General features: G+C 40.8%; 1 long non-coding RNA gene across 2 annotated transcripts; it reads right to left on the reverse strand.

Annotated features, from left to right (window-relative positions):
• Positions 1-15,992: 15,992 nt before the first annotated feature.
• LOC123616399 (uncharacterized) lies at positions 15,993-25,042 on the reverse strand. Of its 2 annotated transcripts, none has more exons than XR_012502502.1 (3): positions 23,788-25,042; positions 23,482-23,583; positions 15,993-19,791 (listed from the first exon to the last, which is right to left on the reverse strand). It is a non-coding gene; the product is annotated as an uncharacterized LOC123616399 (long non-coding RNA). The 2 variants fall into 2 exon arrangements; XR_012502501.1 differs by lacking the exon at positions 15,993-19,791 and having other exon boundaries at positions 21,835-23,583; positions 23,788-24,029; positions 24,177-25,042.
• Positions 25,043-26,377: the final 1,335 nt, after the last annotated feature.

The following is a 26,377-nucleotide window of genomic DNA, read 5'->3' on the forward strand; positions in this document are numbered from 1 at the left end:
AAGGGCTGCAGCCACCACCTGAGACAGTCATGGAATTCAGAAGCAGAACTTCAGGGAGGGAAGTTTGGGTCCCTCCGCTAGATAAGCCTCCTCGTTTAGTGGAGCTGTGAGCCCAGGATGAGAGAATCTAGAACGAGTATTGACAGAGGAACATGATGGATGTCACGGGTGGTCCTGAAACCAGGTGCCGCAGGAGGGGCTGGAGTTTGTTCTAATAACCTAAGTCCGGTTAATTTCCTCTCATGCACCATTTAGCGGCATCTCTGACCTCTTCCCACTGTCTCCTTACTTGTGACAACTGATAATGTCTCCATAACATTGTCAAGGGTTCCTCGGGGGACAAAATTACCTCCAATCGAGAACCACTTATGTAAATATACGTAAGAAGCGAGAGCACAGAGGACAGAACAGTGACGTTTATTTGACTGTATCAGGAAAGGCTTCAGGCAGCAGGTAATGCTTGATGCTGTTAAGGACTCTAGCAATCAGTACACTTGGGGGAAGGATCCACAGTGAGCCATTAGTAAAAGAAACTTGGAAATGCTCTTTATTAAGCTAAGTCATTAGATGGGACGATTTCCAGGTGAGTTCGTTTGTAAACTGAGGATCTTTATGTTTGTTTAGATTTGTAGGATGTCAACATAATCAAAAAAACAATCATTGCTACTATCGAGAATGAAAGAACCACACATCTTGATTAAATTGCCCATTTTAGTGACCCTGAAATGTCAAACAAGGGCACAAATGCAAAAAAGGGCACAGATGTCATGAGTGGAATTTTTCTTACACTTGGATTTGTGACTGCAAACAGATGGTGGAAAAGCCTAAGAATGGCCTTGTTGAAACTATATATTCCAGTGCATATACACAAATATTAGATTCTAAGTCATATTTTTGGGAAATATTTGAGCTCTTTTAATATTACCCCTTCTCTTCACCCACTCTCATTTTCCTCTTTAGTGTGCATTTTTATGTAAATGTGTTGCACACCAAAAATTGATGCTAAACTCAAGACCATGCTTATATATAGTCAGTATCTTGATAATTAGAAACAACCACATGATTGATTGTAAAGCTGTTTTTCATTCACAGTCTTGGTCCCCAGTAAATACAACACCACAAGTCACCTTTAGACAGATCATGCCTTTTCAGACTTCTTACACTAAATACCAGATCCTTTACACTGAACTGCTCTCTGCACCATTCAGAACATTTGTATTCTTGTGGCCAGTTCTCGTTTCGTTTTCCACATCTTTGTTTTTATGACGTGGGAACCTCTGAAGTGAAAAGAACGTGGACTCAGATTATTTTCTCATCTGGGATGCAAGGCGTTCTTTATGAGCCTCAGTGCTCTGCTTATCAACTCTATTCCTCCGGGGGAAGTTCTCTAGATGACTTTCACCTTGATAACCCAGTTGATAAAGTCGGATGGTAATAATAATCACAAACTGAACAAACTGTGGGAAAAGTCACTCAGTTCAGGCCGGAGATGCAGAGGCATTTCTCATGTCCTACGTTTCCCCCCTTTACCATCAAGAAGACCAGGGAAGATCATTTTGGGGTCATCTGCCGGCAGTGTTCTGTTCTTCACGTAAATTTTGGGTAATTGGAAATATACTAACATGTAGGATTACTGTCTAGGCCAGCAGGCCTTTAGTCGTAACAGTGCTCTTTAACAGTGTTTTCTACATGTCGGCTTCCAGTAGTAATTCCACGTGAGGATTCTCCACCAGTCATTTCAACTTGGGGCTCGTGGTATGTTGTAAAACCACTGATAATGTGAATTTTTCCACTTACGCCGTCAAGAGAGCAGCATTTAAAAATGCCACCGTAGGACTTCACTTCTGGGAAGAAGAAAAAGACATACTGTTCCCTATTTCTCCCTCTAAGGACAACTAAACACAGGACAACCACAGCCATTACATACAAAACAAACTCTTAAAACTGGAGAGAAGAAGGATTGGCTGGGAAGCTGGGGGCCCCATGATCAGAACAGGGGTGCATTCTCCAGGTTTCCTTTTAGCCTCATATATCCCAGACCTGGAGATGAAGAAGTCAGCCATCCAGACCCACCAGCAGGTGTGGACAGAGAAGCCCCAGCAAAAGTCTCCTCTCTCTTGTCAAGGGACAGGGAAAGGTCAGCCTAGCAAGAAAACTTTCGGACAATAACCACTCTGCTCCAGCCAAAAACCACAGAAAAGACTGGCCCCACTCCCACCCATGCCAGTAAATGTGGAGTGAGTAGCCTAGACCTCCACCCTCGTCAGGCTGTAATGAGGGACCCAGCCCCCCGGGAGGGCGATGTCCAAGAAGGTCAAGTAAGGGGCTGGAACTTCCATCTCTGCCGGGTGGTAATGATGCGCCCCTCCCCAGACAGTGCAGGTGAAGATGGCTGAGGATCAGGGGTTCCAGCCCCATCAGTCAGCAGTGAGGCAACGCTCCCACTTCCTGCTGAAGTGACGTCACTGGATTTTCACCCCAACCAGGGACAGTGAGCCCCACTCCGTGGTGTCAGTGGAGGACAAATGGGGAGCAGCAAAGAAGGAATTCCTGCCCCTCCCATCGAGTGGTATCAGTGGAGACCCAGAGGGGAGATGGAACTCCTGCCCACCCAGAAGTGAAAGGAACCTCTCTTCTCCCTTCTCCTTATTGCCCAGTTGTCTACAAAGCCGGGTGGATTTCTACCCCAACCCTGCAGTGACACGGTGGCACGCCCCACTTCCACTGTGGAAGCAGCGTCAGGGGAAACCAGCTGACGCAACAGGTTTAACTAAACCCCAGGGTCTCATCACTTAATACACACTGTTTTCAGGTTTTAACTGAAAATCACTTATCATACCAAGATCCAATTTAAATTAAAAAAAAACCCAACAACAAATAGGTACTACCAACAAGATGGTAGTGATATTAGAATAATCTGAAAAAATTTTAATGCAACCACCATAAAAGTGCTTCAGTGAACAACCATGAACACATTTGAAATAAATGAAAAAATAGAAATCCTCGCCACAAAGTACAAAGTATCAGCAAATAAATAGAAGATATCAAGAAGAAACAAATGGCAATCTTGGAACTAGTAATATTAAAAGTGAAATAAAAAGCTCAGTAGACGGGATTAAGAGCAGACTGGAGAAGACAGGAGAGAATCAGTGACTGGAAGATAGAACAAGAGAAATCAATCTGAAAATCAGAGAAAATAGACTTGGGGGGGGGTGGAAATGAGCAGAGCCTAAGGGATCCCTGAGACTGCAGCAGAATGTCTAACATTTGTGTCGTAGAAGTCCTGGGAGGCCAGGAGAAAGAGGGTGGGGCTGAAAAGAACTCGAACAGATAATTGCTGAACACATTTACTATACAGCAAAAGCTAAAACTGATAAGATGGATGAGATCACGTTACCCAGTTTCAAGATTTACTGTGTAGTTACAGTAATCAAGGCTGGGTTGTATTGGTGGCAATAGAGATACAGAGATCAATGCAACAGAATAGAGATCCCAGAAATAGATCCAAAGAAATAAGCCCAACTGATTTCTGACAAAGTTACAAAAGCAATTCAAAGGGAAGTCTAAACATACTTTTATTTTTTTCTCAAAAAAAAAAAAAAAAGGGACATGAATAGATGAAATAAAACAAAATGGTTTCTCATCTGCTTGGCAAATCCGCTGGGTTTACCGAAACCCATCTCCTCCTGAATCATCAGTATGTCTCCAAAGTTTATTCGAAGCCTTTCCTGAAAAGGTCACCATGTATAAAATTTAATGTCGTGGCTTCTCGAGCTGTTATGGAACATCTAACATATAAGGTACATCATTTGTTCAGGATTCAAGACAAGATATTTCTCACGGATGCCAACAAAGTGGCAATTTCAGAAAGTCTCTTAGTATTCAGCAGTTTTAACATAATTGCAGAGAAAATGAATATTTTACATTTGTATGTCTAGGGAGTTCTCATTAATCAGTAATGTTAGTTATAGAAGGAAATATTTAATATTTATTTTCTTCAATAAGTTCTCCCCCCACTTTTTTTTTTTAAACAAAAGAAGTCGTTTTAGTAACAGTGAGATGGGAAGAATAGAAAAAGAGGTGAGTTGGGTGATATTTTCTTGAGACAAAAGTACAAAGTCCATTATTAAATTAATTCTCCCTTTTTTTCACCACCGACATTATTCATCTTTCCTTATGAAAGTGAATTGTACAAATGTGTCATATATATTGACCAAGTTTCTGGGAAGTTGGGAACTTGAACTTTTTTGCCACCAACTTTGCCCAAATTGAATTGGATATTCCTTTATGTTCTACAAAAATCAATGAGAATCAGTGTAAAATCTATTTATCCTCCTCACCTATTACATTTTTTTCTTGACCTTTACACTTTCCTGGTATCAGAAAACTCCATGGAGCTAACAAAATGTCTAAAATTTGGCCTCACAATTTTGTCTGGTAATAATATTATCACATTGCTTCTTTAATTACTTTATTTGTCATCCTAAAAGTTGATTTGGGGGTGAAGGCATACATCTTCTCTCTTTTTCACATTCACATACTTTCCAAACTTACACCCGTTTCAAATCCTGTTTTCTTAGACATATGGAGTCGTATAGAAATAGATATACATAAATTTGTGTGCAAAAGATTCCCAAAGTGTTACTCCTCTGTAGCACAATGAAACACCCGCAGATCTCAGGTTCTTGTACATTCGTGAAATGTGCATGTTCTATAGCAGAGAAATCCGTTTTTACAAATTGACACAGTATTAGGGAAAGGTGTATAACTTGCAAAATATTTCAAGAGTAGTGTTTCCATCTTAGACTTGTTGAATTTTTCTGTGAAAGAGGACAGATTTATGAACTGCCTTAGCACACATGACGAACAGCTTAATCTAGTATCTCTTACTTTTAACCAGCTGCCTGAGGCCACACAATATTCTGGAAAGAAACTGAAAAAGATCAGGGAATTTGTTTTAGCCTCTCCCACTTCCCCAAGACTTGTTAGGCATTAAGTAAACCTTTGTGTTTCAATTTCCTTGTCTTGTAAACTTGATAATATTCGCTCTGCTAATCTCCTACAGATCTGAAATAGATCCGCACTTGTTACAGGGTTGGCAGTGTTCTGAGTACTTTACATGGGTGGCAGTGGGGAAATGGTGATTTATATTACTGCCCTCAGGTAGAGACTCGTACAGTGGTGATACAAGCAATCTGATGAGATTTTTTAGTTGGTTTTTTAAATAGACTTTTGAACCTCAGGGCAGAGTAAGTGTCATTGCATGTCATTGAGAAAAGCCTTTTTTTTTTTTTAATCTGTATCTATTGAACAGCAAGAGCGATGGTTTCCCATCTAAACAATAAGCAAAGAATATAGAGTGAGGGCTGTTCCCGCCCCTTGGCTCACTGGGGAAAAAAAAAAGAGAGATAGAAAAGAAAAGGCTTGATAAGGTGCATTTGCTTCTGGAGTTTTGAAAACCATGTCTGTGTTTCTCAGCGTCCCCCAAGGGATCTCAAGTTGGTTGAAAATGAGGTCTCATAGAGTCGAGTCAGGGACTGACCAGCAGCTGGGGAACACCAGGAAGTCTGGCATCTCAGCCCAGGCCAGGGTGCCTGGCTGACCCCACCCACGGGCTGAAATGCACAGTAACTCACAGAGGGCTCCCTGTAAACAGATGTCCGTATCCAGCAATACATGGATATCTCCAGATGCCAAGATGAGATGTAGATTCCTCACAGTCGAGAAACTACCTACCTGGGTGAATATAAGGTCTGGGATGACTGAGTTCTTTCACGGTTGGCCAATATTTATTTTTGTCATCAGACACATCTTGCCTCAAAAGAGATACAATCATAGTGTAGAAAAAGATTGTATTTGGGGCATTACTGAATAAATAAAATGAAAGACATGGAGGAATCGTGAATGCATACGACTCCATGAAAGAAGCCAATCTGAAAAGGCTATGTACTGTAGGATTCCAGCTGTGGGACGTTCTGGAAAAGGCAAAACGATGGAGACAGTAGACAGATCAGTGGTTGCCAGGGGCTGAAAGGATGTGAGGAGGACGGATGTCACAGGTAAAGCACAGAGCACTTTTCAGGCGGAGAAAGTACTCTGTGACGCTGTAATGATGGATACGTGTCGCTTCCTGTATTTCCAAACACAGCCTGTATGACATCAGGAGTGAGGTCCAAGGTAAACTAGGGACTCCGGGCGATGATGTGTCGCCAGGTTCATGAGTTGTAACAAATGTGCCCCCTGGCGGGGGTGCTGCTCCCGGGGGAGGCCCCACGTGTTGGGAGGCGGGAGTGTGTGTATTCGGGACATCTCTGTACCGTCCGGTCAGTTTTGCTGTGAACCTTAAACTGCTCTAAAAATATAGTCCTAATGAAAAAAACAGGTGACAAATTGTGTTATTTCTGGAATATGGTACTTCTTTACTGTCTTTATAGGAGACCATTTAATTTAAGGGAAATAATGTGATTTTCTGGTGAGGAATAGAAGTATATTGAAAAAAGAAAAAAGAGAAGTATATTGAGAGATTTCTGGAATACCTTTATAGAAAAGTAAAGTGCATTTTATATTCCTATAAGCTAAGCTCTGAATAAAAATTTCAATTGAGAAAATAAAATCTATGCAGAATTAATCGAAGTGAAAAATTCTGGATAAAACTAAGGTGGATATGTCAACTTCTTAAATGAGCTAACATTTTAAAAGGTAACTAAAATAGATTACAGATAAGAATAGATTTTCCTGATCTGTTGAGAATCCGTTTTGTCACTTCCATGGTAACTGAGAGAACTATTAAAACATTTAACTCAGTTTCAGTATTTAAAATGTGTTGATTACTATGTCATAACGTTAGAAATAATTTCATTACCTTTTTATACATGTGGCTATTTTTCTTAAATTATTAATGTTTTGTAATGTCTAGCAATGTCAGTGTGGAAACCTAGAGAAAGCAAAAAGTGTAAATTAATACCTACAGACTTGTTGTAATAATTGAGTTAGAATTTCTTGAATGAATCCACACTCTCCACCCACCCCTCCCCCAATACAGTGGTTTCTGTGAAATTGAAATAGAAGAGAGCTGGGACAGAAGGTGGAAGGGACTGGGTAGGGAGAATTGGTAAATGAAAGCAGAAGTGAGAAAGAAAAAGGAAGATTTATGTTCTCTATTCAAGGGGAACATAACTGCTAGCCGGGTACAGTCATCTCCAGTTTAAACTACAGTCTATCCTGGGGCCACCTTTGCAAACACCATGTGGTTTGTCACCTCTAGATCTCCTTGCAACGGAGGAATTATTTTTATTCCCTAGTTGAGCTGGAAACTGCAGGGTTCCATCATGCAGAGAGGTTTGAAAGTCACTGATGTTTTAGTGACTTAGTTAAATTTTGTATAACATTTTGTTTCATATAAGAAAAACAGCTAAGAAAATCTGTCACCGAAACAATGTATTTAATAATGGGTAAATGATTCTATTAATAATAGCATTATTGCATAATTAATTTATAATTATATTAATTAATAATTAACAAATAGTAACCACATATGGATTATCATATAAATAATATAAATAAACATTGATTAGGACAAGTTGACTCAGAGAAGACTCTAAAAAGGAAGATGGTTCAAGAGAGAGAGAAGTTTCTCTAAAACAAAACAAATTCTGATAATAATATCTTTAAAATGATCCATGTGAGCAAGACATCAAAGCCAGGATGTTGACCGCATGGGAAAATCTCTGAATGGGCACCGACTCGTGTGTTTCACACCCGAGCGGTGGAGGCTCCCCATTAAAGCAGGGTGCGGTAATCTCTCGGAGACACGAAGCTGCACCTGTGGTTCATGGTCTCTGACTCACGGTTTAAGAAACCGACTTTGATTTTTAAATGCGCACTTACAAAACCAGGACTAGTCAGGAGCATCTGGTGTGTTCTGCCACTAGCTTCTTGTAGAGCACCGGCTACGCACAAAACCGCAATATATTACTGATGGTACCCTGCTCTGTGTGACTGCTCGCCACACTCCGTGCTGGGTGCAGCGGGGTACACAAAGGTGATTGATACACAGAGAAATAATCAACGAATGAGGTGTGAAAAGATATACATTAGCATGTCTATGATGCAGTTGCTAATGAAAATACAGCTTATGAGATACTACGTGCAGCATGAGACCATTTTTGAAGTGTGTATCGCAACAAAATTTAAAGCCTGTCAGGAAGGTTGCATCAGAACGTTAACCGTGAGTATGACTTGGCGATAGAGTTAGAGTGAATTTAAAATCTACTCCTATGTTCATTTATTTTCTGAGTGTTATATAATGGAGTTACATTCTTTTTATAATCTGGTTTGATATGAAAATAGTTTCTGAGATGATGTGGCATTACTAGAAAGGTAAGATATCAATAAAGTGAGGAGGATGGGACAGGCCAGCCCCAGGCAGGAAAGTGTTGTGTGGGGAAAAGGCAGCGATATTCAGGGGTAGTTGAGGTCCAGCCCAAAGTAATCAAAATCTGGGCAGTGGTGGAAAAACCCTATGGGGATTTCTGTGGAGCATTTAGAATGCTCAAAGGATTCTGCTTCTGATCCAGAAGGCAACGTTGTACATGCTTAGGCAGGTAATAGAGTCAGAGTAGTGTTTTAGGAATATTCCTGTACTTGTGGTGATTAACTTGAAATATAGTGGAAAATGGGGGAGAGGAGACTGGATAAAATAATGCTAAGTTATTTGTTCTTTACTGAGAAGAATAAAGGATCCTTAATCAGGTATACAAACTAATTTGAGAGACAAGCCAGCTTTACCGAGGATAAGGAATAAAACTAATATAATAAGTAACATCTAATTGTACTACATTCTCCCTGAATAAGAGACCTAGGTGTTTCTCTGTAGACCTTAGGAAAACAGCGCCGGTTACACAGGAGTTAGTTTCCATATTCTAGGTCTTCCTTAATAAAGTCTTTGCCATATAAACTAGTTATAAAAACTAGTAAAACTTCCATCTCGTAAACTGACAAAGTGTTTCTTTGACTGGCACTTTGGATTGCTAGTGACTTTGCAATGAAATAGAGCTTTCAGCCCCACATGAGTGCTAAGTAGCTTGAGTTCTTCCACTGGAAATACACCGGCCAACCGAAAAGAATAAGCAAAGAATCAGAGAGAATTTGGACAAAATATCCAAATAGGAAAACAATTTGCCTTTGCCTCTTGAAAGCTAATTTTAAACTTTATCTGCATTTGTGTGACTCCTCAATATATAAATGGTCATTTTTTATTAATAATCAAATTTCTAATTTTTGAATTCACCTACATTTCCAAAATTAGAAAATTTCCAAAAAAATTGAAAAACTTGTCTTCAATTGGGAAATAAAATTTTAGAGTTCTCCTTGGTAATCTCAGTAATCTATTTCCCAAATCCTTTCAAGCTTCTCTTTTTTTTCGCTTTCCAAATGCCAATGATGGAAGCCAGCTCTGTGCTTCCAAATTTCTGGAATAGTTGCGGATGAGTCAAGGTAAACGCCAGCTTTCTGGTCTGGTCTTGTACAGTTATTTTGGTGGTAGTTTTTCATACTCGGGGCTTTTGAATCCATTTACAGGAGAAATGCAGCTTTTATTCACTTTTATTGTTTTGGAGAAAATTCACTCAAGCAAGACATGTTTTCCTAAGCATCTTTTTTTTTTTTTTTTTTTTCAGTATCGGTGGAAAAAAACCCAGAAACATCTGTTTTCCTTCAGATCTCTGTGACTTTCCACATCCATTCCTCAGTTATTACCAACAACTGACTATAAAGTAGGTGATTTTTCTAGGATGCTCTGTACAGAAAAACAGGAATAAGTAAACTCGGGAAGAAGACATTTCTGAGCCCATAAGACACGCACTTTGGATTGGCAAGCAGTTCTCAGTTCTTAACCAAACTGTGACTTTGGTTAACTTGCGATTTGAATCTGGTTTGTGCTTATCTCACTTCAACAAGCGGTGCCCATGCTTTCCAGGGTGGAAACGTCTGGGAGAGGTGAGAATGACGCCGAGGGCAGCATTATGGCCCAGGGGTTTGTGTGAGACCTGGGGCCTCTGCAGTAGGAGATGACTATTCTGAAATTTTCCAGACGCTCCATTAGCCTAGTTAACGATCCTAGAGGAGCTACTGAAATTGTCCCCAAATTTCATCAACAGAATGGGAGTAAGTACACTTAACTACCTCACTGGCATTTTCTGAACCATAACAAATATGGGTATAACTCACTTTATAAATTAACAGAGGAAGAGGTATGATTAATACCAGAGTCCACGCTTCAAAAAAATAAGATGGTTCTAACACTAACAGAACCTTTCCAGGGCTCATTGGCATTACACTTGAAATCAAATTTACCAGAAGTGTATTATTTTATCTCTTACACATGTCAAGTTCTCCCACTAAATATACACTGATATGAACTGGTGTAGGCCAACTCCATAAATACTGGTATACCCCAGATTAAATGTAAACACTCATCTGCGGGTGATTTATTGCTCGGCCTTAATTTGAGTATTACGTGAAGCAAAGGTTGACACACAATGGGTGCTCATAAAAGGATACGGATCAAAAATGCTGAATACCTGAGGTGATGGGGTGGACAGTGTGTTCATAGCTCACCTGTAATTTTATAGAAGGGCAGAGCTTGGGGGTCTCTTTTGCATGCTCACTAGGTAAAAAAGCATAGGATGAGATTTTTTAAATACTTATCAGTGCAGTTAATTTTCATAAAACCCCTATGTAATGTGTATTATTTCCTCCTTTCCTCCCCAAATGTAGTGTGAAAATGGCTATGCCTGTCACTGCAGAGTTGGTCAGAGGCAGAAGGGGACCTCAGAGTATGCTTTCTGACTCTGGGACTCAGACCCCGTTGACAGGCCAGTGTGGACGAGTGAAGCTGGCGATCAAAATAGGGAGACATGAAGGCAAGTGAGTGGATCTTCCCTCCTTTTTTTAATAACGTGGTTCACTGACGTTAGGATGACTCATCAGGTCACCGTAACACAGGGAGGTGACAGACGCGGGCCCGGCCCATCACAGGAGCCTGTTGGAGCTTTCTCCAGCCAGTTGCCGAAGACTAGGTCACAGCGGTTCTAAGCATGAGAGGGGTTCTCTGCGGGGAGTCAACTGCTGCTGAGAACAGCCCTCCAGGAGGAAGGGAATTCCGCCAGCAACGTGAATGAGCTGAGAAGCGGATTCTTGCCCAGACCCCCAGGGAGTCCAGCCCAGCCAGCATGAGCCTTGAGGGGCCTGAGCAAAGGAGTCAGCCCTTCTGGACTTCCGATCCATGGAGGTGAGTCAATAAGGAGGTGGTGTTTGAGGCTCAGGTTCTGGTCATTTGTCCTGCAGCAATGGAGACCTCATGCATTGGGTGAAACTGTTTGCACTTGGGGACACACGACACTGTTCCTCACGATACAGTCATGAACTTGGTTGCCTCATTGGAAAGTTGCATCCATTTGTCATTGTTTTTTAGGATGAAGAGACTTGCTCATCTGGAGTCTTGTTCCCTTTACGCAAGCAGGTAGGCATGTGCCGGGCGGGTCAGAATAGTAAGTTGATTGTCACCTTTTAAAACATTTTTACAAAGAGGACATAATTTGTTTTAAAACCTAGTATTTCTTATATACACCAATCATGAGCCATGTTTTCAACAAGACCTGGGCGATGGTAGCCTGCTGCCTGTCCGATGCACACGTGTGCATCTGTGAAAGGAAAGGTGTTACCGCGGAAAAAGCATCTTCTGTGCTGTTAGGAATTAAAAATGCTTTGAATCCACTGGACTATCTGGCAACTTTGCTAGAAGGCTTGTTTCCATTAAAATGGTTCGGGCTGAACCTTTCTTTGACAATTTAAAATTCCTTTCCGCTCTCCCTCCTCCTCTCTTCCAGCCTCCTTGCTTAAAACATCACTGATATTTTGGCAACTCAGGCAGACTTGACTACTTGCTTACATTCTGTCAGGCGTCTGTCTAATAATCACACAAAAAGATCCCGCCGGGCACCCTTCCCCACGCTGCCGTTGTGCGCATACTTGACTTTCCCTTATTCCTCCTGAGCCGCGTGTATCACACGTAGCGCTAGGCGGGCTCGGGAACCGTTCCCAGGACCCCCACGTCCCATGAGAAGCCCAGGCTGACATTGCTGAGAAGCGCCAGCAGCATCAGTTGTAGTGCTCATGTCTGTTTACCTCTCTGACGTTTCTTTTGTCACTTCTTCCTTTACTTCTGTCCTCTATGATCTGTCCTCGTTTTGGTTATGAGTGCTGGGTAACAAAGCGTCCTTGTTTATTACTGTAAAACTGCGATAACTGTCTCACGGTGCCTGATGCTACGGGTCAGGAATTCAGGGAGGGCACAGCAGGGGCAGCTCGTGACCACCACGTCACGGCCGGAGCCTCTGCTAAGTTTCAAGTATCTAAGGGCTGGAGTCTCCTTGAGGAGTCTTCACTCATGTGTCTGGTATCCGGCCTGGGGTGACTCAGAGGCTGGACTCAGCTGGGGCTGTGGACAGGGGCACGTACCCGCGGCCTCTCCATGTGTAGCGGAGGCACACGCCACGGGAGGGGGATCTGGGAGAGAACGTCCCAGAGGCAGTGTCCGGGGAGGGAAAGGCTCAAATGGCCCAGACCATAAAACCGGTGGTGTGAGTCACCCAGCTTGGAAGCCACAGAGCAGCACCTGCTCTGCCCTCCATTGACCGAAACCACCACAAGCCCACCCAGAGGTAAGGGCAGGAGCACAGACTGCATTTCCTGAAGGCAGGGTCGCCAAGCACACTTCAGAAAAGCGTTTTGTGTGGGATGTAGTTGGTGGCCATCTTCAGGAAATACAGTACGGCAAATTTGACCTCAGGCCACAATGATTCAAACCTCACAGCTGCAAATAAAGTGACTCTCTCTTGGGACACCCCCCACCCTACCCTGCCCCACAAAGTCTCATTCTATTTTTGCTTCCATCTCAGGCGCAAGGACCAAAATCTAAATCAGGTTGCATGGAGATAAGACATCTTGAATGCAGTTCCTTGAGTGTGGTGTCTCTCAGTGTGACCTGAGAACAAAAGAGACAGGTTATCTGTCCCCAAAACAGCAAATATGCAGTGGTCAAGCATTTAGGATGACCACAGTGGACCCTCTTATTTAAGGACAGAATCACTGTCCCATAGCAGTTCTGAAATCCAGCAGGTCCCTTGATTAAGGCTTAGACCTACGGCCTGGAAGAGGTGCTCGACAGACTTGGGACCATCCTGGGCTGTTTGTTCCACCCCCTAACACCTTCTTCTTTTTCATAAGCTGTAGCCCATATTTACAGCTGAGCAGATTTTTGTTTCTTTATTTTTGTTTTTCTCCTGCATTTTGTCTGTAGAAGTTCAGAGATTCAAAGACTTTTAATTTTGTACTATCTCTGTTCCTTTTTGTCTCAGCAAATACAATTTCTTTAAAACCTCTGTGGATTTGTTATATGTCAACTTATGAACCTCACCCTTTAGACAAATCTATATTCATGAATCTCTTAGAGATAAGCCCATTTCTACATTGGACCCTTTGTGCAACTTCTGTGGAATAACATCCTTAAGATTTAATTAAAATCCTAATTTGTTCCTTAACAGAGGCAGCTGAAGAGCATTCGAAAGCTGTCCGTCTGAACATGTCCACAGGTCAGGAACGTCCGTCCTTCTGAGGTCTTCTTGAGGCTTTCACAGTCGTACCTAAGGTGTCATCTTTACTCAGAGTCGTTGTTTTCCTGCTAGCATTTGAACCAAAGATCCTTTCTTATTTAAGATCCTTCTGTTCTGAATTGCTTTCTTAAGCCCTCTGTAGTTGCTCTCGATACCTGAGGGTCGTTCGTCTGTTAGCTCATCTCTCTGCTCTGCCTTCTGCCACAACCAGCTAGAGGAGCCACACATGCACCCACTCCTCCCCTAAAGCCTCCTTCCCCAGCTTACAGAGGTCACTGGTGTATTTTTAAAAACTATATTCACATTTTATTTCTTAGCCTGGATGGCAGGTACATGGGTATCTGTCATATTCGTCTTTACATGGTTTGGTGGGATAGATTTAGAATAAATATTTCAAAGCTAGCATCGCAGCCCTGGCATAAGGGGAGATAAGAAATCAGGTCTAATGAGGCCTCCCCGCCTGGGGCGCCTGCGGGCTGACAGCAGGTGCTGGTTTCCCCGTCTCGCCAGCTCTCCCTTCCTGGGGGGCCTGCCTCTGTGTGCCAGGGCGTGTGGTGCAGACGCAGACTCACAGAGGCTGTGCCGGGCCCCTCCAGTCATCTCGAAGAAGCAGGCTCCCGGGGCAGGGCTGGGTTTGGTGGAGGAAGCAGCCCGCATCCTGCCCTGTCCACCGTAATGTACATGTTGGTGTATTTCCAATTTTCCCCAGGACTGAGGCTTCCTTTCCTCTAGCTTCCAGTGACAATCTCTTCAACCTCTTTCGAACCTTCATGGACTACCTTTCTCAGGGCTGCTGCTTTCCTGTCACGGCTCTCACAAATTATCACAAGCTGAGTGGGTTGAAAACAATAGAGATTCCTTCTCTCGCAGCTCTGGAGTCGAAAATTAGTCTCACTGGGCAGAATCCAGGTGTCGCTAGGGCTGAGTTCCCTCTGAAAACTCTAGCAGGGAATCCATTCTTTGCCTCCCCCAGCTTCTGTGGTTGAGGCTGATCCCTCCCATCTCTGCCTGTTGTCACATGGCCTTCTCCCCTCTGTGTATTGTGATGGCTTTTAAGTCCCACCTGGATACTCTATAATCTGCCCTCCCCCATACAAGATCTTTAATTTCAGCACATCTGCTAAGAACTTTACATAATGAAATAGCCTAGGATCCAGGAATGAGGATGAGGGTATCTTTGGGGGGCTGTTGTTCAGCTTACCACAGGCTTTCCAGACTTCTGCCTCACACAGAGTCTAAAAACAAATGCTGCCTGTTTTAGGTTTTGTTTGGCAGTGCTTCGTTTCCTGGCACCCAATTCTATTCAGTTTACTATTACTGCATACACAGAGCAGTAATAGTAAAAAAAAAAAAAAAATTTTGTAATTTGTTAAAAAAAAATCCTGATCTTTTTATTTTCCTCATAGACTCAGGCAGAGCGCAGCAAGATGTCTCATCTCTGCTCCATAGTGTCTGGGGCCTCTGTGGGGTCAATGTGATGGGGCCTCTGTGGGGTTGATTGGAGTCACACATCTGTCTGCATCTGGGCTGGGATGACCAGTGTGTGGATGGAGCACCAGTGTGTGGCTTCTCCATGTTGCTCAGGCTCCTCCCAGCGTGAGAGCATCTGGGGAGCCATGTGATCCCACTGTGCTTTATTGGCTGAACAGTGAGTCACACCATCATCATCCCCACCACCATCATCATTCCCACCACCATCATCATCCCCATCATCATCATCACTAACATCATCATCACCACCATCACCACCATCATCATCACCACTAACATCACCACCACCATCATCACCACTGTCATCATCACTAACATCATCATCACCATCATCACCACCATCATCATCACCACCATCACCACCATCACTATTGATATTTTTGTCCAGTCCAGGGTGGCCACAGTTCTGTAGCAGAAAGGGGTCCAGCACCTTCACTTCTGCAGGTGCTCCTTTCCCAGTGGGTCCCTTGGTTGTGTCACCTGTGTGTGTTCTTGATTTGTAGGCTCTCTCCCTGCTAACATCCTGGTTTGTTCCATTTCTTTGGCGTGTAGGAGTATCCTGATAGCTTTTGTTTGGTGGTATGTGACCCTTGAAATGCTCTTTGTGTGCTTTGCAGTCAAAACTCTGTTCAGCTGAAACTGAACATTGTTTTCTGTTATTTATAACGACATGGGAGCAAGATTAGATCTCTCACATCATTATTTCAAATTTGGCAGATTCTTGAACTGCATTTGAAATGATTAGAAGAAAAAAAGCCCTTTTTGAGCAAAATACTGCTTTGTTCTGATTTTGGAGTGCTTTTGCACTCAGAACAACTAAAATATGTATGTAAGTGTATCAAGAAGTTGATATTTCTGAATTCTAGAAGTTGCCTTACTTCTCTTCAGCTTTTGAAGAACAGTGTTCCAAAAGACATTTGACTTGCTACCTGGACACAAACCCTTAAAATATGTGGGTCAACAAATACTGAAATAAAGGGCTGATGCAGGCAACTGCAAACTAAATAAGAAGAGGGTAGTTACTGATATCAGACAATGTAGTTCTTTAAGATGAAAAACACTGAATAGAATGCTGAATGAGGATATTGCATAAAACATTTCCATTCCAGTTTGACATAAAAGCATATCACTTTAAAGGGCAAAAGTATCTTCTTCATAATTAAACAAGTAGTTGAAATTAGTGCCCACTGACCATGTACACAAACAGGTGCCAGATGCTTCTGTTCAAACTATACTCATTTGGGAATGTTCTGATCCTGAGCAGCCTGATATTCTGGTGTCACTTGGTAGACAGCTTTGGGTATAGTATTTCCAGTATAGAAACAGATGAATACTTATGACCAGTGTTTCAATTTATTTAATGCTGTAAATGATAAAAATATACCGAGTCTCATTTGTCAATTGCATGGCTTTTGAACAGAGCCTTAAACTAACTTGTCATTCCAGTGACAAATATCCTGTACATCAATGCAAGACACACTCACCTCCCAAATGACAATGACATCCACCCTCTTTCTCCAGTAGTTGAACTTTCTGACGCTTTTTCTACAGCTTGAGTTGAAATTCACTTGTGACCATTTCATTTCTAATTGAATCAGACTCTGTGTTACACACAATAGTTCTATCAGGCAATGTATTGAAAACAGGAAACATTTCAATGAAACCCATTCCTTTAGTCTGAGGCAGCTGAAAAGTTCTTTTTAGATATTATCTCAAAAGTTAACTTGTTGAGTTTACTTGGCTATAGAGAAAGCATTGCAGAGAATATGAAATTACATAGAAATGTCTGGTTCAGTATGAAGAGAGCTATGTGGCCCAGACCTCATGAGACCATGAGGGGTTCAAAGTTATTTTGTTCTAGAAAAGCAGACTTGGCCAACAGGCTGCACATATGAAGGAACAAAAGCAGCCAGGAAAATAATAGAGTTGACAACCTGGCAATGTCCTTGCAGAGCTTGACGGGACACAAGATGGAGAAGGTGGTGTCTGAAATTCTGAAACTACATTTCATCCACAGTAAACTATGGGCAGAAAACACAGATTCCATTGGTGATGAAGGAAAAACTGGCAGACTGCACTAAATATTGTTAAATTGAGTAGATCAGATTAACCTTTGAATACTTCAGTCGGTCTGAGGGGCAAACACACAAAATAAAATAATGGTTAGAGAGGTATTAAAAGTTGTATCTAAAATCAAGCTTGACAGCTGAAGCAATGGCTCCCCAGCAAAAGGGAACATCTGAGGGTGGTTGATTAGGAAGTTTTCTCAGAGGGTTAACATACAAAAAGAGGAAGACAACAAGGAAAGAAAGAAAAATAAAATCTGAGATGATTTCTCCTACGGTTCTTCCTTTCAAATATGACTTGTTCATAACATTATGTGAAAGAAAACTACATGGAAGGCTGCCCAGCATGATGTTTTAAATCTACTGTGTCATCTACGACTGACTTGACTTCTGTTTGGAATCACACAAGGTGTCTATTTGAGTTACAAAAAGAATTGATTTTCTCAAGTTTATAGAATTGTATGATCTAAACTTGGTCATCTCCACGTGGTAGGTTATTCCATGAAATGAATGAATGCATATTTATTCAGTGTTTCCAGTTGAAAATAACCATAATATATGGAAAAATTAATATGAACTCCAAGAAAACTGAAAGTTTAGGAAAGGCTCAGTCAAGGAGAGTCAATAAGAAAACCATGTCCAATTCTGTCTGGGTAAGCCAGCTATCAACGTTTGGGGCAAATGTAACAGAAGAATTTTCTTTTTTTCAGTTTGCCTTGCAAGTGACTTTAATTTCTTAATCCCTTCTAATCAAATAAAAACTCCAAAACTCCAGAGATTATCCATAGTAAGACCCTTCCAGGCCAACAGGTTTTAATCTTCAGGCACAAATTATACCACAAGCAGAGTCTAAAGACCCTTATTATCTTAATGTCTTTAAATTGGACAATGAAAATTAAGCACCTCACACATTCCACACCTATTGCCAGAATTAATGCCAAAGGGGGTGTGTAATTTGCCCAAAAAATCTCAACTGAGATTCTGTTCACATTTTCACTCAGAGGGTCCTGTTTTCCCCACTCCTTCTAATTCTCCTCTCACCCAAACTGTTTTTTTACATTTAACAGAGAGGTTTTATATTCCTATGTAAAGACCAACAGCCCAAAATGCCGTTAGAGAGGAAGACGCACTCTTTTAATTTTCTTAGTAGAAAACATCTTCCCAAGGAGCCTTTGGAAGTTATCTGGTTGGTGGTGCCAGTGCTGGTGTCAGTCCTGTCACCATCGCTGAGAGTCCCTCCCACTCAGAAGTCATTAAGACGGCCATTTCCAAGTGCAGGCATGCTCACCCTCAGCATGTCGAGAAGACAGTGTAAGGTGTGACTTCTTCCAGTAACTGTGTTCCATAAGCATTACGGTCCTAAGAGGCAGCAGGACTTGGGCATAAAATACCACCTGCCCTCTGGCGGCCCCTCCATCACTCACTTCTCTCAACTTTGTAATGAAATTCTTCTGAGGACCAGTGAAGACTGGCACATGATAGGTAGTGCCTGGGGAGAATTCACCCAAACTAGAGGGCTGAATGGATTTTTTAAAAAGCTGGCGATGGACTCAGTCCTTTTGCCTTCTGAAATAATGTAGACAGGAGGACCTGAACAAAACAGACAGGCATGGTGGAATTCTCCCACAGTGCGACCACTGGCTTGCGAGACCACCAAGGCACAAGGCAGCTCTCCTCTTTTGTCTTGATGCTCATTTGGAAGTGACTAGGATAATACTCTCCCTTTTTTCCATCCTTACATATATTTCTGAGATTATAATTTCTAGAAAATGCCAGTCAGGGAGGTTGTGGGGTGATGGATGTTACGTCTTAAGAGGCAAAATCTCTGTGACTTCCAGGGGCTGAGAAAATTAGGCAAAGGAAGAGAAAGGAGGGGTGCCTGCTGTGCTTAAGAGATCACAGCACTGATGAAAGGATCAAAAACAGGTGGATAACAAAGAGTAGATGGCCTTGGAAGCAAGCAAGATGGTGTAATAATACAGAACAGATACACAGAGCAAGACTGCACACACAGGAGGGGATAAGTATTTTAAAATATTGATGGAGCAATTGACTAAATAATCGAAGCAAAAGTTAAATTAAGCCACACACTAAAATAAGTTTCTGACGGTTTAAAAGTTAAATTTTATAAATGCCCCCATTAAGGAACCATTTAGTTTTTTATAATAAGATTTTTTCTAAGATGAAATAACGAACATTTTATGTCATAGGTGCTCTGGCAAACCTACCTGTAAGTTTGTTTTCTCCTCTTGATCATTTTACTTCCTTATACCAGATATTCTGCTACTCTAGGAATTTATAGGGACACTGACTGTACAGTGAAATTATCCGTGGGGACAACCTGATTGTGCCTTCCAGGAAAACCAAACACCCCTCTTGGAGAACCATGGAAGAAAAAGAGGCTTGAAATTGGACTTGCCTGTAGAGCGTTCCCCGACTCCAAGGAGCGCAGATTCAGTTCCCATCCCAGCTTCAATCTTACGCTACCTCGTAGATGTTCTTTGTGATGACTGACACCATTTTCTCTGTCACTTTCATCATCCTAAAATATCTCCCGACTCCTGCCAAAGGAAGGAGGCTTAACATAAATGAAATGAAAAAGAGCAGAGAGAAAAAAATGGTTTGACTCCATAAAATTTTTATACACAAAGACAACATGAACTGCATGACCAGGCCAACAGCGAGCCAAGGAAAATACGCGGACAAGCAGAAAAGTCAAAATTTAAAAAGTATTACTGTTTAGAAAGTTCAAACAACTCGATAAGCAGAATGATTCAAAAATTGACAAAGACTGCAGAGAGCGGTCAGAGAAATGATTTGTTAACATATGAAAGTATATTCTACCTTGCTATTGATCAAAAGAATTACAAATTAAAATAAAAAGATATCTTGTTAGCCCTCGAATTAGCTGAGATTTTTTTAAGGATAATATTAATCGAGTTATGATGGAAATTTATTAAAGCTCTCTCAGAATCATAGTGACAACCTTTCCAGAGGACAGTACTGGGGCCTTGTACCAAGATCCTTAAAAGATTAATACTTTTAACCATAGGTTCTACACATCGGAAGTAGCCCAAAGAAATACACCTATGACAGTAATGCAAAAAAGAATTACAAGTTATAATTGTAATAGTAGAACTGACTATTACAAGCTAATTAAATAAATGTTCAAATGTAATAGAATCACGAAAAAAATTTTGTGATTTCAGCTATAACATTATGCTGTAATGCAAATTTGAAATATTGTAAAAGAAAAAGGGATGCACAAATATTAAGCACTAAATCCATGGGACAAATCTGTGTAAATCATATGATCCCACTTTTGTACTTCGTGAGAATAGTCATAAAAATGTACACCAGGTGCCATCATGATTATGTTTGTACATAGGCCACTTTAATTTTCTTATAGATAAACATCTCTCAATTTTCTACTATAGCCAGGTATTTTTTCCAGAAATATTACGTTTAAAAAGACAGGAGATGAAAGAAATAATAGTGTATCATAGACATTTTTAGATAGATTCTTATTTCATGTTATCTGCAGTCTTGGTATTTTTTTATCCTGCAAGATAGAATGTGCTTAGCATCTAGCACCCTAGTGCGATGTTTTCTATCTCCTTCTTTTCCTGATCCTTCCCCACCACCACCACCTTGAACCGACTTAAAGCAAGTGCCAACTGATGCTAATAGGGAGGATCTTGTGGGATCTGACTAACAGAGTTGATCTTTCTGCAAAGGAGTAAACAAATGTGGAGAAAATGAAATAGACCATCACCTTACGATGTGCCTGATTCCAAAGCACGTGCACACAGGATGAATGAGGTTTTGAATACATGTTTAGTGAGCATCTGTTACCTGCAAAATCTACTGTTGTGGCCCTTATATACACTGTTGCATGGGAGCTGAATGGCAATGCTGATATCAGGACAGATTAACGAACTGAGGCTTAGTGAGGTCAAGTGATCCTACATCTTTTGAAGAGAGTCAGGATTCAGACAGTGCTCTTCCTACTAAACCAAGTGAACTTCTGCTAAAACTGTTGATTTTGGTCAATCTATTCTTTTTTTGCATTTTATGTTGAGATAATGAGATATGTAGAGTATTGCTTGGTAATTATTTAAACACAGTTTTAAAATACTGTTATTTCTATGTGTGGGTGTTTTTCCAAAATGGTAAGATCACTTAGAAATGTGGGTACCCAGCCACCCTCAAACTTTGAATTAAAGTCTGCAAGGTTTGTGGTGGGCTAATCAAAATTCATAGATGAGTGTTTTATTTCAAGACCAGCTTAGTTCCCTAATGTGCACCGAGTGAGTTATTACAGAAGAGTTTGATATGGTTACAGTAAAATAAAAATTATTCCCTGAAGGCTGAATCTTATTGATAACATCTAGGCTTTCTTGGGATTTGTAGTACGTGGAAGACGGTCTATATTTTTAATTAACATTACAGTAGAGGCCTGTTTACTTTTAATTTGTCTGTCAGCATGTTAACACCATATGTGCGCACATTCTTTGGTCTGCTGAGCTTTACAGTTTATTTTTCAATTACTACCTCCCCTCCTCCAAGCTGTCATAATTCCAAACTTTGATCTTTAACCCCTCTCAGCAAGCCATGCTTGAAACACCTAGATTGAGATGTCTGTTGCTCATCTTTTAGAAGAGGTCCTCTGGATTTCCATAGATCTCTATACATTTATTTTTTGGGGGTGGGGGAAGGAAAAGAGTAAAAAATTAAATTCAAATCTGCTAGAAATGGGTGAAAATTCCCAACATAGCTATTTTTGAGTTATGGTATTTTTTTCTCCAACAACTGTTTAATAGTCACATCTAATCTTATGAGCAAGTTGTATATTAAGGACACAGCACTGCCTCCTTTGTTCAGTTTAAAGCACAGGAACATTATGCATTTCTCAGTGACATTTTCCAGATCATGTGCCCTTTAAAAATGCAGTAAGAATTCTCTCACAGTTAATGTTTGAGAAGTGCTGATTTAAACTGAATTTCTAAGGCTTATAAGTAAAGTGCATTTTATTCAAATGAAGGAAATTCCCACCAAAATTATATGAGAAATTCTTAATCGAATAGAAATTTGAATACAAAAATCCATTTTTTTCTTCTTTTAAAACTATTTATACATTTTATTTGTAAAATTAAGTATTTCTGCTGGAGACAATGTCGAGTTCTTTCTTACCCAGCCAGTCACGATTTAGTGAATTTCAAAGATGTTTTTAAATGAGGGTCTCACAGTAGTTTCTATCAGCTCAGAACAGCTGTATGGTTGTCCCTGTGGTCAGTCCCCGGGCAGCACCGGGCGTTCCGACCTCTGTACTTCCGGACACGTAGATACCAGACCCTGACGGTGAGGCCCAGTTTGGAATCAAACTCTGTCATCGGAATCCCAGCTGGAACTGTGCTGGAAGGCAATTTCTGCTTCAGCAGCCTCGCCTGGGTGAAACACAGGATGTGTGCCTCTGACTGAGTTTTGGAAGCTGTGGGCAGGAGTCTCAGTTTTTGCTTTCCTGTGAAAGTTGCTTGGGTTTGTTTTCTGAGATATTTACTTTTTCCAATAGTTGAAAGAAAATTTCCCCAGTCTCCAGGTGGGACCACCTTTGATAGGAAGAAATCAGGAAGACTAATGTTTTGAGCTATCTGAATTAGTTAGAATTTAAGAAGTAGATTTAGAATAGTATTAAGGGAGACAGAGTTTTCAGTTATAATTTCTTACAAGAAACAGCTTGAAAAGATTAGTATTTCCTCTTAATGGGATTAGTAACGTCAAGATTGTGGCTTCACAGAAGTTTGTTTTTTTGGTATGAAGTCCTTGAAAACGTCCTTTTCCTTTTGTCCCCCACTCTGTGTGAAGTTTAGTACAAACTTCATAACTTCGGAGGCAGAGTGTCTTACATTACTTATTTCAACTTCCTCCTTTCACAGATTAAGAGGCTGGGACTCGAGGATTTTGGTGATTGTTGAGCACAGATTAAGGACAAAACAGAAAAGTCAGGATTACAAGCTGGCCTACAATCCCCAGTTCAGTGTTCCTTCTATTACGGTAGGTTTTTTTTTTTTACAGCAATGTGTTGTTGGGTATGGAACAAAGAGAAAAGAGCATGTAACATTTTGATTTAAAATTTTTTTCAAAATATCAAACCCAGTTTACAGTTTCAAGTTAACAGACAGCTATTCCCTACTAAAAAGAATAGCCAAGATACCCCACATTCAAACACAAACAGATTAGCTAGTACGTACTTTACAAGGTACGTGCTGGGGACATCTTCACCGGTTCTCTGGGGAACTCTGTGGTTCCTTAGGATACGATCATTGGGTCTATTCAGAACTTCTGCGATTCACCTAGATAAAAAAACGAGACCTGTCAACGCACTCTCTCTTCCACTGCAGCAAAGGGAAATACTATTTTTATGTTATTCTCACTTTCGGTTCAAAAGGTCAAGTCCCTAAAAAGTGGCCTTTGAAACATCTGCTCACGCAGCTCACACCGTCAGGGAGGGCAGAGGAAGGCAGGAAACGCGGAGCCGGGAGACCTTTGTTCCCCACCTGGCCCAGCGCTCCCAGGCAGGTGAGAGCAGGGACGCGACCGCCTCAGGAGCTGCGTGAACCTCGGCAGCAGGAACAGGTGCTGTCCTAGGAACCCTCTCGCCTGGTGGGTCGGCTTCAGAATTCCCTCAGGGCAGGGAGCCCCAGAGGCACCCTACGCTGTGAATGTGAGTGAGCGACCGCTTTTCCTTCGCTTAAAGGTGTGCACTCGGGGTATCCGCTGATGGTCACCACTCAGACTTCTGAAAGTAAAAAAAATACAGAGGACAAAGATTATTTTTAGAAATTCTAATAATGGAATCTGTTTCACTCCAACAGTTAGCCAATGTCAACCCCCCCTTCCAAAACAAACAAACAAAATCTGGAAGCCAAATCTTATAAATGCTTACCAAAATATTTTGCTCCTTGAGTCTTTTCAACGAAGTATGTGGTGTTAGGTTTCTAGACATAAAATTCTGTTTATAAATTTTCCATGATCTGGATATATTAACTGTTGCCGAAAGCTTCCAGCGTTTCCTCGCCTTTGTCCTTTAGATTCCACTGGACTGGTAGCTGGCGACTCCTGCAGGGTTTACGAACAGGTGCACGTATATTTTAGCTTCTTGCTGAATCCCATTTGTTAATGTTCGAAGTGACTGTTGAGCTTGCTGTCCAGTCCATCTTCTTAACTGGCACCAGAAAAATCTCAACTATTATCATGTAGTGAAGTGAGATTTTTATGGTCCACATAACATTGTTTGCAAGAATCTCTGGCCAAATATTGTCTTTGTTGATGTTACTTTTGCTTTTCATCAAAATTATTACATCTCCAGGGACAAAGTAAATGCTATTTTTTCTGGCATGCTTCACGCTTTAAATTTTGATCTAGTGATTTTTTTTTTTTTGGCGTACCCATATATTCTGAGACACTAACTGTGAACACATAGTTTAAGATTTTTTTAAGCTGATGGCTTGTTAGGGCTTTGTTATCAGGTTCTAATATTCTCTACCTGGCCTCAGAGGGGCTCATGTGAAACTTAGAATAGATTTTCTTTTCTAAATTAGCTAAAAGATTAATATAATTAAAATGTATCAAGACTAAAAATGATTGATCAGATCAACATAACAGATTGCATAATGTTTGTTTGCTTACGTCCCTGGCTGAAATGTGATGATAGTTTATTAAATGGAATCTCAGCTGCATTGTATAGATGGTGACCATTTTATGCACAAAGGGAGTGTGTCTCCTCATCGGGTGGAAAGATGTTACTGCCTGTGAGTCTGTGTTTCCCTCTGTGATGACCCCTGAATTTGTTCTCTTGGGGAAATTCTGATAAAACTGCAGCTGTTGTCAAATTCACTTACCTTTTCTTTTTATATTGTTAGTATTAGTTGCTGTTCTCAAGTTTGGAAATTGGCTGGACTTTAGTGGTTCAGAGACTGTACAATGCACGTATTTTCTGCCTAAAGGCTTCAGATTCATCTTTACTAGAAAATAGGAAGATGGTCCATGAATGTATAATGAGAGAATGTAAGACAACTACTTCTTTTTCCTAACACACAAAAAAGCTGACTTTATGACCTAGATGTTAACATCGTGCAGAGCACATAACCAGAATTCAGTAGACGTTGCATGTAACATTGTTTTGAAAGTCAGTATTGAAAACTCAGTGTTTTAATATTTTTGGAACATCAACCTTCTAATCAAATACTTTTAAAAAATAAATCATTGTATAGCAAAACACATAGATACTAATATTTTGTGCTATGCGAAGTAGTCTCCTATACCATATTAAAATGTTTTTGTTGTATTAAATGTGTAAGGTTTAAGAGACTTAATTTTACATACCTGTAGATTTTTTTCTCCTTTCAGGACTACTTATTTTTACGTATTTGCTAGTAGCTATGTGTTTTTATTTGTTAGTATCCGTATCATACCAGAAAATAATCAATCCTCTGTCACTTACTTGGTTGTATTTATGTAGGCAAATATTTGTTCCCAGAAAAAAAGTATTTTAGTGTGCTGTCTTTTTAAACAGATGAAACAAGCACTTTGTGTGACTGAAATGTTTCCTTTTTTAACACATATGAGCATTTAGATGTCATTTCTAGTTTATTTTATATGTGATGGATAGGGGCACTTCAGCTTACAGAAAGTATTTTAGCTGGTTGGAAGAAGTTAAATATTTGGAAAAGATTCTTTTTGAGTAGAATATTTTAAAGCCACTTTAATACATTCTGAGAGATATTATTCCAGGTTAAGTCTGCTGCCGGAGCACTGAATAACTCTCCGTCAAGTGGACGTGCTAAGCAGACTGTCTTCTCAGATGATATGTTCCCTACTGATTCATCGGGCTATAAATTCAAGAATGCCACGTGCTGAAATGTTTATAATTCACTAACTCTAGTAAGGGGTGAATTTAACTAAAACGGAACAGCCATTGCTGTCCCTCTGAAGCCTTCTTTTACAGGCCCGCATTCTTCCACAGCAGTCAAAACCTGACATCTGCCTAGAGGAAAAGGAAGAGGTAACAGGGAGACGAATGTTTTCACAATCTCAAGTTTTGCTCATAGGGTAAGACGGTAATGGACTGAACTTACCAGCTTATCA

The sequence above is a fragment of the Camelus bactrianus genome, chromosome 26 (assembly GCF_048773025.1).
Source record: "Camelus bactrianus isolate YW-2024 breed Bactrian camel chromosome 26, ASM4877302v1, whole genome shotgun sequence".
NCBI lineage: Eukaryota > Metazoa > Chordata > Mammalia > Artiodactyla > Camelidae > Camelus > Camelus bactrianus.